A 10,450-nucleotide genomic window follows, 5' to 3' on the forward strand; every position below is an offset into this window, starting at 1 on the left:
TAGACGAGGTACACTAGCAGGCTAGGAAGATTAAAGACGAGGTACACTAGCAGACTAGGAAGATTATAGGCGAGGTACACTAGCAGACTAGAAAGATTATAGACGAGGTACACTAGCAGGCTAGAAAGATTATAGACGAGGTACACTAGAAGACTAGGAAGATTATAGACGAGGTACACTAGCAGACTAGAAAGATTATAGACGAGGTACACTAGCAGACTAGAAAGATTATAGACGAGGTACACTAGCAGGCTAGAAAGATTATAGACGAGGTACACTAGCAGGCTAGGAAGATTATAGACGAGGTACACTAGCAGACTAGAAAGATTATAGACGAGGTACACTAGCAGGCTAGGAAGATTATAGGCGAGGTACACTAGCAGGCTAGGAAGATTATAGACGAGGTACACTAGCAGACTAGAAAGATTATAGACGAGGTACACTAGCAGGCTAGGAAGATTATAGGCGAGGTACACTAGCAGGCTAGGAAGATTATAGGCGAGGTACACTAGCAGACTAGAAAGATTATAGACGAGGTACACTAGCAGACTAGAAAGATTATAGACGAGGTACACTAGCAGGCTAGAAAGATTATAGACGAGGTACACTAGCAGGCTAGGAAGATTATAGACGAGGTACACTAGCAGACTAGAAAGATTATAGACGAGGTACACTAGCAGGCTAGGAAGATTATAGGCGAGGTACACTAGCAGGCTAGGAAGATTATAGACGAGGTACACTAGCAGACTAGAAAGATTATAGACGAGGTACACTAGCAGGCTAGGAACATTATAGGCGAGGTACACTAGCAGGCTAGGAAGATTATATGTGAGGTATACTAGCAGGCTAGGAAGATTATATGCGAGGTACACTAGCAGGATAGAAATATTATAGGCGAGGTACACTAGCAGGTTAGAAAGATTATATGTGAGGTACACTAGCAGGCTAGGAAGATTATATGTGAGGTACACTAGCAGGCTAGGAAGTTTATATGCGAGGTACACTAGCAGGCTAGGAAGATTATATGTGAGGTACACTAGCAGGCTAGGAAGTTTATATGCGAGGTACACTAGCAGGCTAGGAAGATTATATGTGAGGTACACTAGCAGGCTAGGAAGATTATATGCGAGGTACACTAGCAGTCTAGGAAGATTATATGTGAGGTACACTAGCAGGCTAGGAAGATTATAGGCGAGGTACACTAGCAGACTAGAAAGATTATAGGCGAGGTACACTAGCAGTCTAGGAAGATTATATGTGAGGTACACTAGCAGGCTAGGAAGATTATATGTGAGATACACTAGCAGGCTAGGAAGATTATATGTGAGGTACACTAGAAGGCTAGGAAGATTATATGCAGACTAGAAAGATTATAGACGAGGTACACTAGCAGGCTAGAAAGATTATAGACGAGGTACACTAGCAGGCTAGGAAGATTATAGGCGAGGTACACTAGCAGGGTAGGAAGATTATAGGCGAGGTACACTATCAGGCTAGGAAGGTTATAGGCGAGGTGCACTAGCAGACTAGAAAGATTATAGGCGAGGTACACTAGCAGGCTAGGAAGATTATATGCGAGGTACACTAGAAAGCTAATACATTATAGGCGAGGTACACTAGCAGACTAGGACGATTATAGGCTAGGTACACTATCAGGCTAGGAAGGTTATAGGCGAGGTGCACTAGCAGACTAGAAAGATTATAGGCGAGGTACACTAGCAGGCTAGGAAGATTATATGCGAGGTACACTAGAAAGCTAATACATTATAGGCGAGGTACACTAGCAGACTAGGACGATTATAGGCTAGGTACACTAGCAGGCTAGGAAGATTATAGGCGAGGTACACTAGCAGGGTAGGAAGATTATAGGCGAGGTACACTATCAGGCTAGGAAGGTTATAGGCGAGGTGCACTAGCAGACTAGAAAGATTATAGGCGAGGTACACTAGCAGGCTAGGAAGATTATATGCGAGGTACACTAGAAAGCTAATACATTATAGGCGAGGTACACTAGCAGACTAGGACGATTATAGGCTAGGTACACTAGCAGGCTAGGAAGATTATAGGCGAGGTACACTAGCAGGCTAGGAAGATTATAGGCGAGGTACACTAGCAGTCTAGGAAGATTATATGCGAGGTACACTAGCAGACTAGAAATATTATAGGCGAGGTACACTAGCAGGCTAGGAAGATTATAGGCGAGGTACACTAGCAGTCTAGGAAGATTATATGCGAGGTACACTAGCAGGCTAGGAAGATTATAGGCGAGGTACACTAGCAGTCTAGGAAGATTATATGCGAGGTACACTAGCAGACTAGAAATATTATAGGCGAGGTACACTAGCAGGATAGGAAGATTATAGGCGAGGTACACTAGCAGGCTAGGAAGATTATATGTGAGGTATACTAGCAGGCTAGGAAGATTATATGCGAGGTACACTAGCAGGCTAGGAAGATTAAAGACGAGGTACACTAGCAGACTAGGAAGATTATAGGCGAGGTACACTAGCAGACTAGAAAGATTATAGACGAGGTACACTAGCAGGCTAGAAAGATTATAGACGAGGTACACTAGAAGACTAGGAAGATTATAGACGAGGTACACTAGCAGACTAGAAAGATTATAGACGAGGTACACTAGCAGACTAGAAAGATTATAGACGAGGTACACTAGCAGGCTAGAAAGATTATAGACGAGGTACACTAGCAGGCTAGGAAGATTATAGACGAGGTACACTAGCAGACTAGAAAGATTATAGACGAGGTACACTAGCAGGCTAGGAAGATTATAGGCGAGGTACACTAGCAGGCTAGGAAGATTATAGACGAGGTACACTAGCAGACTAGAAAGATTATAGACGAGGTACACTAGCAGGCTAGGAAGATTATAGGCGAGGTACACTAGCAGGCTAGGAAGATTATAGGCGAGGTACACTAGCAGACTAGAAAGATTATAGACGAGGTACACTAGCAGACTAGAAAGATTATAGACGAGGTACACTAGCAGGCTAGAAAGATTATAGACGAGGTACACTAGCAGGCTAGGAAGATTATAGACGAGGTACACTAGCAGACTAGAAAGATTATTGACGAGGTACACTAGCAGGCTAGGAAGATTATAGGCGAGGTACACTAGCAGGCTAGGAAGATTATAGACGAGGTACACTAGCAGACTAGAAAGATTATAGACGAGGTACACTAGCAGGCTAGGAAGATTATAGGCGAGGTACACTAGCAGGCTAGGAAGATTATAGGCGAGGTACACTAGCAGACTAGAAAGATTATAGACGAGGTACACTAGCAGGCTAGAAAGATTATAGACGAGGTACACTAGCAGGCTAGGAACATTATAGGCGAGGTACACTAGCAGGCTAGGAAGATTATATGCGAGGTACACTATCAGGCTAGGAAGATTACAGGGGAGGTGCACTATCAGACTAGAAAGATTATAGGCGAGGTACACTAGCAGGCTAGGAAGATCATATGAGAGGTACACTAGAAGGCTAATATATTATAGGCGAGATACACTAGCAGACTAGGAAGATTATAGGCTAGGTACACTAGCAGACTAGGAAGATTATAGGCGAGGTACACTAGCAGGGTAGGAAGATTATAGGCGAGGTACACTATCAGGCTAGGAAGGTTATAGGCGAGGTGCACTAGCAGACTAGAAAGATTATAGGCGAGGTACACTAGCAGGCTAGGAAGATTATATGCGAGGTACACTAGAAAGCTAATACATTATAGGCGAGGTACACTAGCAGACTAGGACGATTATAGGCTAGGTACACTAGCAGGCTAGGAAGATTATAGGCGAGGTACACTAGCAGGCTAGGAAGATTATAGGCGAGGTACACTAGCAGTCTAGGAAGATTATATGCGAGGTACACTAGCAGACTAGAAATATTATAGGCGAGGTACACTAGCAGGCTAGGAAGATTATAGGCGAGGTACACTAGCAGTCTAGGAAGATTATATGCGAGGTACACTAGCAGGCTAGGAAGATTATAGGCGAGGTACACTAGCAGTCTAGGAAGATTATATGCGAGGTACACTAGCAGACTAGAAATATTATAGGCGAGGTACACTAGCAGGATAGGAAGATTATAGGCGAGGTACACTAGCAGGCTAGGAAGATTATATGTGAGGTATACTAGCAGGCTAGGAAGATTATATGCGAGGTACACTAGCAGGATAGGAAGATTATAGGCGAGGTGCACTAGCAAGCTAGGAAGATTATTAAAACAGCTGACCTGTGTGATAGGTTTCTGGCACCTGCCTCTTTATGCCTATCACTTAAGTTACTATTGCACCGGTTTTAATGACACTTTAGCATTTATTATCTACATATATACTATGGTGCCACTGTGGTATACACTATAACACTATGTATACTACGGTGCCACTGTGGTATACACTATACCACTATGTATACACACTATTATCAGGGAGACTTTTTTTACTCTGACAAAGAAAAGTTCTATTATTATTTCGCACACGGCACACTAGGCCTCTGATTCCCCTCTGGTGTTGCATACTAATTCAGTATATACTATTTTCTCCCCCAGATTGGTTCCAAGCGCTAAAGAGATGTATCGTATAAGATCGCTGTCACGAATTAAAGTTCCAGCACGTAATAGAGACCGTGAAAACACGAGAAAACACGGAGCACAACGAGGCACGAGGGCACGCGGGCACGTGAGGGGCTGGCACGTGAGGGAATCTGTGGAAACATATAATGACAACAAAATAGAGGAAATAAAATAAATTTAGTAAGAGTAGGATAATTATCCTATAAAACGGGAAGGTACTGTTTTGCCGATAGATAAGCTGAACCAGCTATGAGAAGTACTTTAAATGAATCACAAAATCGTAGTGACACGATTGCAAACAAACCATACCACGGGTGGGGCTTGAACCCGCGGTCAAAGAGTCGTAAAACTCGAGACGAACGCGCTAGGTTAGGTTTGACAGGTAAATAAATAGGTGTGGTTGGGTGTAAGTAGGAGCTGCCCAGTAAAGTACCAGTAGGCCTGCGTCAGTGCTCCAATATCCTTATGTTTACTGATGCCTGAATGATTACTTTCTTCCCAGTAGTATGTATTCACTACTTTCTCGCTTATCCTAGGTTATCAAACAATTTAGATTATTGAAGCGAAAAAAATCCTCCAGATACCATAATTACACCTCATTAGCATGGATATTGTGATACGGCTGATGTTCTTGCAAGGGGAAAACGTTAATCACTATGCAAATTGCAGCGAGCGCTGCAGACCTGGGGGTTGCCAGAGCAATGAAAAAAAAAGTAGCTATGTATGGAAGATGTTCAAGGTGGAAAATTTGGGACTTGTTGATTTATTGAGCCTGAAAGAGAGAAAGATAGAGAAGAATAGAGAGAGAGAAAAAGAGAGAGAGAGAGAGAGAGAGAGAGAGAGAGAGAGAGAGAGAGAGAGAGAGAGAGAGAGAGAGAGAGAGAGAGAGAGAGAGAGAGAGAGAGAGAGAGAGAGAGAGAGGGAGAGAGAGATAGAGAGAGAGAGAGAGAGAGAGAGAGAGAGAGAGAGAGAGAGAGAGAGAGAGAGAGAGAGAGAGACAGAGAGACAGAGAGACAGTCTATCAGCATCCTGTCGGCCAACATTAGAGGTTTCATTACTAATGTTGGAGAGCTCACACATAGCTTTGTGAACACTGACGTCCCGACATGATAGCCTGTTGTTGAAACATTTTTGGATGAGAGGACTGCAGAAAATTTTGCAAGAATTGCTGGCTACACCTCATGGATGAGAAGAGACAGGCAAGGGCAAGGGAGGTGGTGTTGCTGTGTGCTTCTCTAAAAGTGTTCATGCCCAGCACATAGATGTTGCCACCCCTACACATCTTGAAACGATGTTCTTCAAGCTCTGTATAAACACTAGTACCTCTGTACTAGCATGTGCAATGTACAGACCTCAGTGGCAACATGCAGACCCTATCAACTTCCTAATGGAAAATATTGACTCCCTTCTGCTACAACACAACTGTCAACATATTATAATTGTTGGTGACCTCAACCAGCACCTTATACAGAGGGACTTTGATGACCTTCTTGCAGTGTTTGACATGAGAAACTTTGTTGATTTCCCTACTCATATCTCTGGCTCCTCCCTTGACCCAGTAGTGAGTGATCTGGCAGAAGGCATAGTCACTTGTCAACCCCTCGGCTACGTTGGATCGTCTGACCACAAGGCTGTTTTTACCACACTTAAGATCCCAACAGAACGAGGTGAGGAGTCCACACGCACAACCTGGCTATGGGAAAGAGGTCCAGCCCTTTGCTCTGAGCTCGCCACCACCGACTGGAATGCTTCTTCCAGGGGGATGTTGACAACCAAGTGAAAGCCTTCACTGGACACATCCTTAATCTGCAACAAGAACACATTCCTCACCGGCAATATGTGACAAAGCCTACAGATCAGCCTTGGTTTGGCTTTCGTTGTAGAGAGGCTGCTACTGCTAAGTACAAAGCATGGCGAAGGTATAAGAGACATCCTACCACCTATAACAGGAACTTGCACATGCAAGCCTGTAGGCATATGGGTGATGTTCAAAAGTGGGCCATTGCTAAATGGGAGTTGGACACTAAAAGAAAGTTAGCATCAGGTGGGTAGGCTCCAAAACCTGGTGGTCCCTGGTCAAGGACAGACAAGGTTATCTGCCTGATGAACTTATTCCACCTCTAAATCGACAGGATGGGACCACCTCTACTAGTAGTCAAGAGAAGGCGGACCTCTTTGCTGAACACTTTGCTGCCAAAATGCAAGTTCCTGATCCAGCAAGGGACCCTCCTTGGCTAGCTGCAAGAACTGTGTCAAAACTGTCAGGGTGACAATAAGGCAGGAGGAGGTGCATTTCCTTCTTAAATCACTTGACCAAGAAAAGGCTGTAGCCCAGACAATTGAGCCCAAGATTGTTGAGAAGATGTGCAGACCAGCTAGCAGCACCTCTAACTCGCATCTTTCAGCCCTGCCTAGTACAGTGTAAATGGCCCTCCATGGAAAGAGGCAAATGTAGTCCCTGTTCACAAAAAGAAGAGCAAAGCAGAAATCAGCAATTACAGACCAATGTCACTCCTGTCAATCACTGGTAAGATCCTTGAGACAATAATCTCAAGACAAATGACAGAGTTTTTGACTATCACTCACTACTTTGTGATCGCCAATATGGCTTCAGGAAAGATTACTCTGCTGCTGATCTGTTGTTAAACCTCTCCACTAAATGGCACCAGTCACTGGATGAATCCTAAGTCAGCTGTGTGGTAGCACTGGACATTGCTGGCGGCGCTGACCAGGGTGTGGCACCAGGGCCTCTTGGCAAAACTTCAAGCACTGGGAATTGCAGGCTCTACGCAATGTCTCCTCAGTGATTACCTTCATGGTAGATCTCTAAGTGTAGTTCTCAATGGAACGGAATCAGCAAGACATCCTATTGGGGCAAGTGTTCCACAAGGTAGCGTGTTGGGTCCATTGTTATGTAATGTCTACTTCAACGACCATCTTCATCTCATCCCAGAAACACATGCATATGCAGACGACTGCACACTGACATTCACTTATCCAAGAGAAGAAATGCCAGCTGCTCTAAGCTACATCAACCACCAGCTGAGAGCTATATTAGCTTGGGGAAATAGATGGCAAGTAACATTTGCACCTGAGAAAACGCAAGTGATGATCGTCTCTAGGCACCATGATGGTAATGCTGGTGCAGTAGTAAGGATGAATGGGAGGGTGTTGGCACCTGGAGAAGAAGTTGATATCCTTGGGGTGAAATTTGTCTCCAAACTAACCATGAAGAACCATGTTGTAAATCTTGCAAACAAGGCAGCCAGGAAGCTTACAGCACTTCGCCGTATCACGCATCTACTTGACAGTAGGGGTTGCAAGATTCTGTGCGAGGCACAAGTACGCTCACACCTTGAGTATGTTCCACTTTCTTGGTTTGCCTGCCCCCCCTCTCATCTTTTATGCTACAAGACGGGCAGAAAGCAGCAACTTCACTCTGGCTGTACACTTCTCCAGAACTTCACTCCATCTGAGATCCTATATACCCAGGGTGACTCGAGTATGGAACACATTCGTACAGCATAATGATGTCAACGAGATAAAGTCAGTTGATCAAATGAAAATGCTGGCCCTCAGATGGCTCCAACTTCATCCTGTTCCCTACTTGTATGTCTCATAACAATAAAAATGCTTTCAAATGAGCTGATGTAGGTAACAGCCTACTTGCTTGCCAATAAAGTTAGGAATCCTTAACCTCCTAAATAGCTTGTCAATAAAGCTAGGATCCTTAACCTTGTCAAACCCTGTGTAGAGAGAGAGAGAGAGAGAGAGAGAGAGAGAGAGAGAGAGAGAGAGAGAGAGAGAGAGAGAGAGAGAGAGAGAGAGAGAGAGAGAGAGAGAGAGAGAGAGAGAGAGAGAGAGAGAGAGAGAGAGAGAGAGAGAGAGAGAGAGAGAGAGAGAGAGAGAGAGAGAGAGAGAGAGAGAGAGAGAGAGAGAGAGAGGGAAGCACTTCATGAGCTCCTCAAATCATTAGATAACCTACAAGCTATTGTAGAAGGTCAGTGCAAGCCTGCATCAAGTGACATAAGCTGCTCAGCTGATGGCGACACTATTGACAAAGACTGGAAGTCCCACACTGAGCTTAACTCAGGGGTAAACGACTGGTGGAATTCTGTCATCGCTAAGGTCCCACAGACTGGCAGATTCAAAGCACTACCTTTGGGAATTCTAACACAATTCCTCTGACCACCACAGAGGAACAAATCCTCTTCCCAGCAACGTGGGAAGCCTTGGATCTGTTAATTCTCCTACACCTGACATCTCTGCTTCAGCCACTGCCAGTCTACTTGACAGTGCACATACCATCTCTGATCCTACACCTGTCAGCACACCTGCCGATACTATTCTAGGATCTGGTAGTAGTGTTTCGACAGCAAGTTCTGAGCCAGGAGTTTCTCCACCAGAGAACGGTGCAGTTAGTGATCAGGGAACTATCACTGCACCTGATCACCTACTGCGCCGAAGTACGAACAGCAGGGACACATCTGTCAGAACTGGTAGAGGGCGGGGTAGAGGACGTGGAGGAGGACGTGGTGGAGGAAGACATCTACAGCCGTCTCACCCTCCACTAACACAGTTCCAGCGGCAGAATCTGAGGACAAATCTGCGAAACACAGGAGGTGCAACAAATCCTAGTCCACCCTCCCAGGCACCTAGGCTGTGCTCTCGCTGTCACCGGAAGGGGCACTCTGCCAACAACTGCCTGCGAGATACCAGGTGTAACTACTGCTACAAGAAAGGACATAAGGAGGACCAGTGTCGGAAGAAAAAGGAACTTGACAGACAGGGCCACCTGTTTAGAGACCTGTTCTCAGAACAAACCAGCAGGATCTCTGAATTGGTAAACACTCTCACACGTCACCCACTTAGCTACTCCTATCCCAGCCCTACCCTACCTCTCTCAAGGGCAGGCACCTTACATTCCCTACACACCCACCACCTCAAGCTGACCACTTCATCATGAGGAGCCAGTCTATCAGCATCCTGTCGGCCAACATTAGAGGTTTCATTACTAATGTTGGAGAGCTCACACATAGCTTTGTGAACACTCGACGTCCCGACATGATAGCTGTTGTTGAAACATTTTTGGATGACAGGACTCCAGAAAATTTTGCAAGAATTGCTGGCTACACCTCATGGATGAGAAGAGACAGGCAAGGGCAAGGAGGTGGTGTTGCTGTGTGCTTCTCTAAAAGTGTTCATGCCCAGCACATAGATGTTGCCACCCCTACACATCTTGAAATGATGTTCTTCAAGCTCTGTATAAACACTAGTACCTCTGTACTAGCATGTGCAATGTACAGACATCAGTGGCAACACGCAGACCCTATCAACTTCCTAATGGAAAATATTGACTCCCTTCTTCTACAACACAACTGTCACCATATTATAATTGTTGGTGACCTCAACCAGCACCTTATACAGAGGGACTTTGATGACCTTCTTGCAGTGTTTGACATGAGAAACTTTGTTGATTTCCCTACTCATATCTCTGGCTCCTCCCTTGACCCAGTAGTGAGTGATCTGGCAGAAGGCATAGTCACTTGTCAACCCCTCGGCTACGTTGGATCGTCTGACCACAAGGCTGTTTTTACCACACTTAAGATCCCAACAGAACGAGGTGAGGAGTCCACACGCACAACCTGGCTTTAGGAAAGAGGTAATTGGCCAGCCCTTTGCTCTGAGCTCGCCACCACCGACTGGAATGCTCTTCTCCAGGGGGATGTTGACAACCAAGTGAAAGCCTTCACTGGACACATCCTTAATCTGCAACAAGAACACATTCCTCACCGGCAATATGTGACAAAGCCTACAGATCAGCCTTGGTTTGGCTTTCGTTGTAGAGAGGCTGCTAC

Source organism: Cherax quadricarinatus, chromosome 90, assembly GCF_038502225.1.
Source record: "Cherax quadricarinatus isolate ZL_2023a chromosome 90, ASM3850222v1, whole genome shotgun sequence".
In the NCBI taxonomy this organism is placed as follows: domain Eukaryota; kingdom Metazoa; phylum Arthropoda; class Malacostraca; order Decapoda; family Parastacidae; genus Cherax; species Cherax quadricarinatus.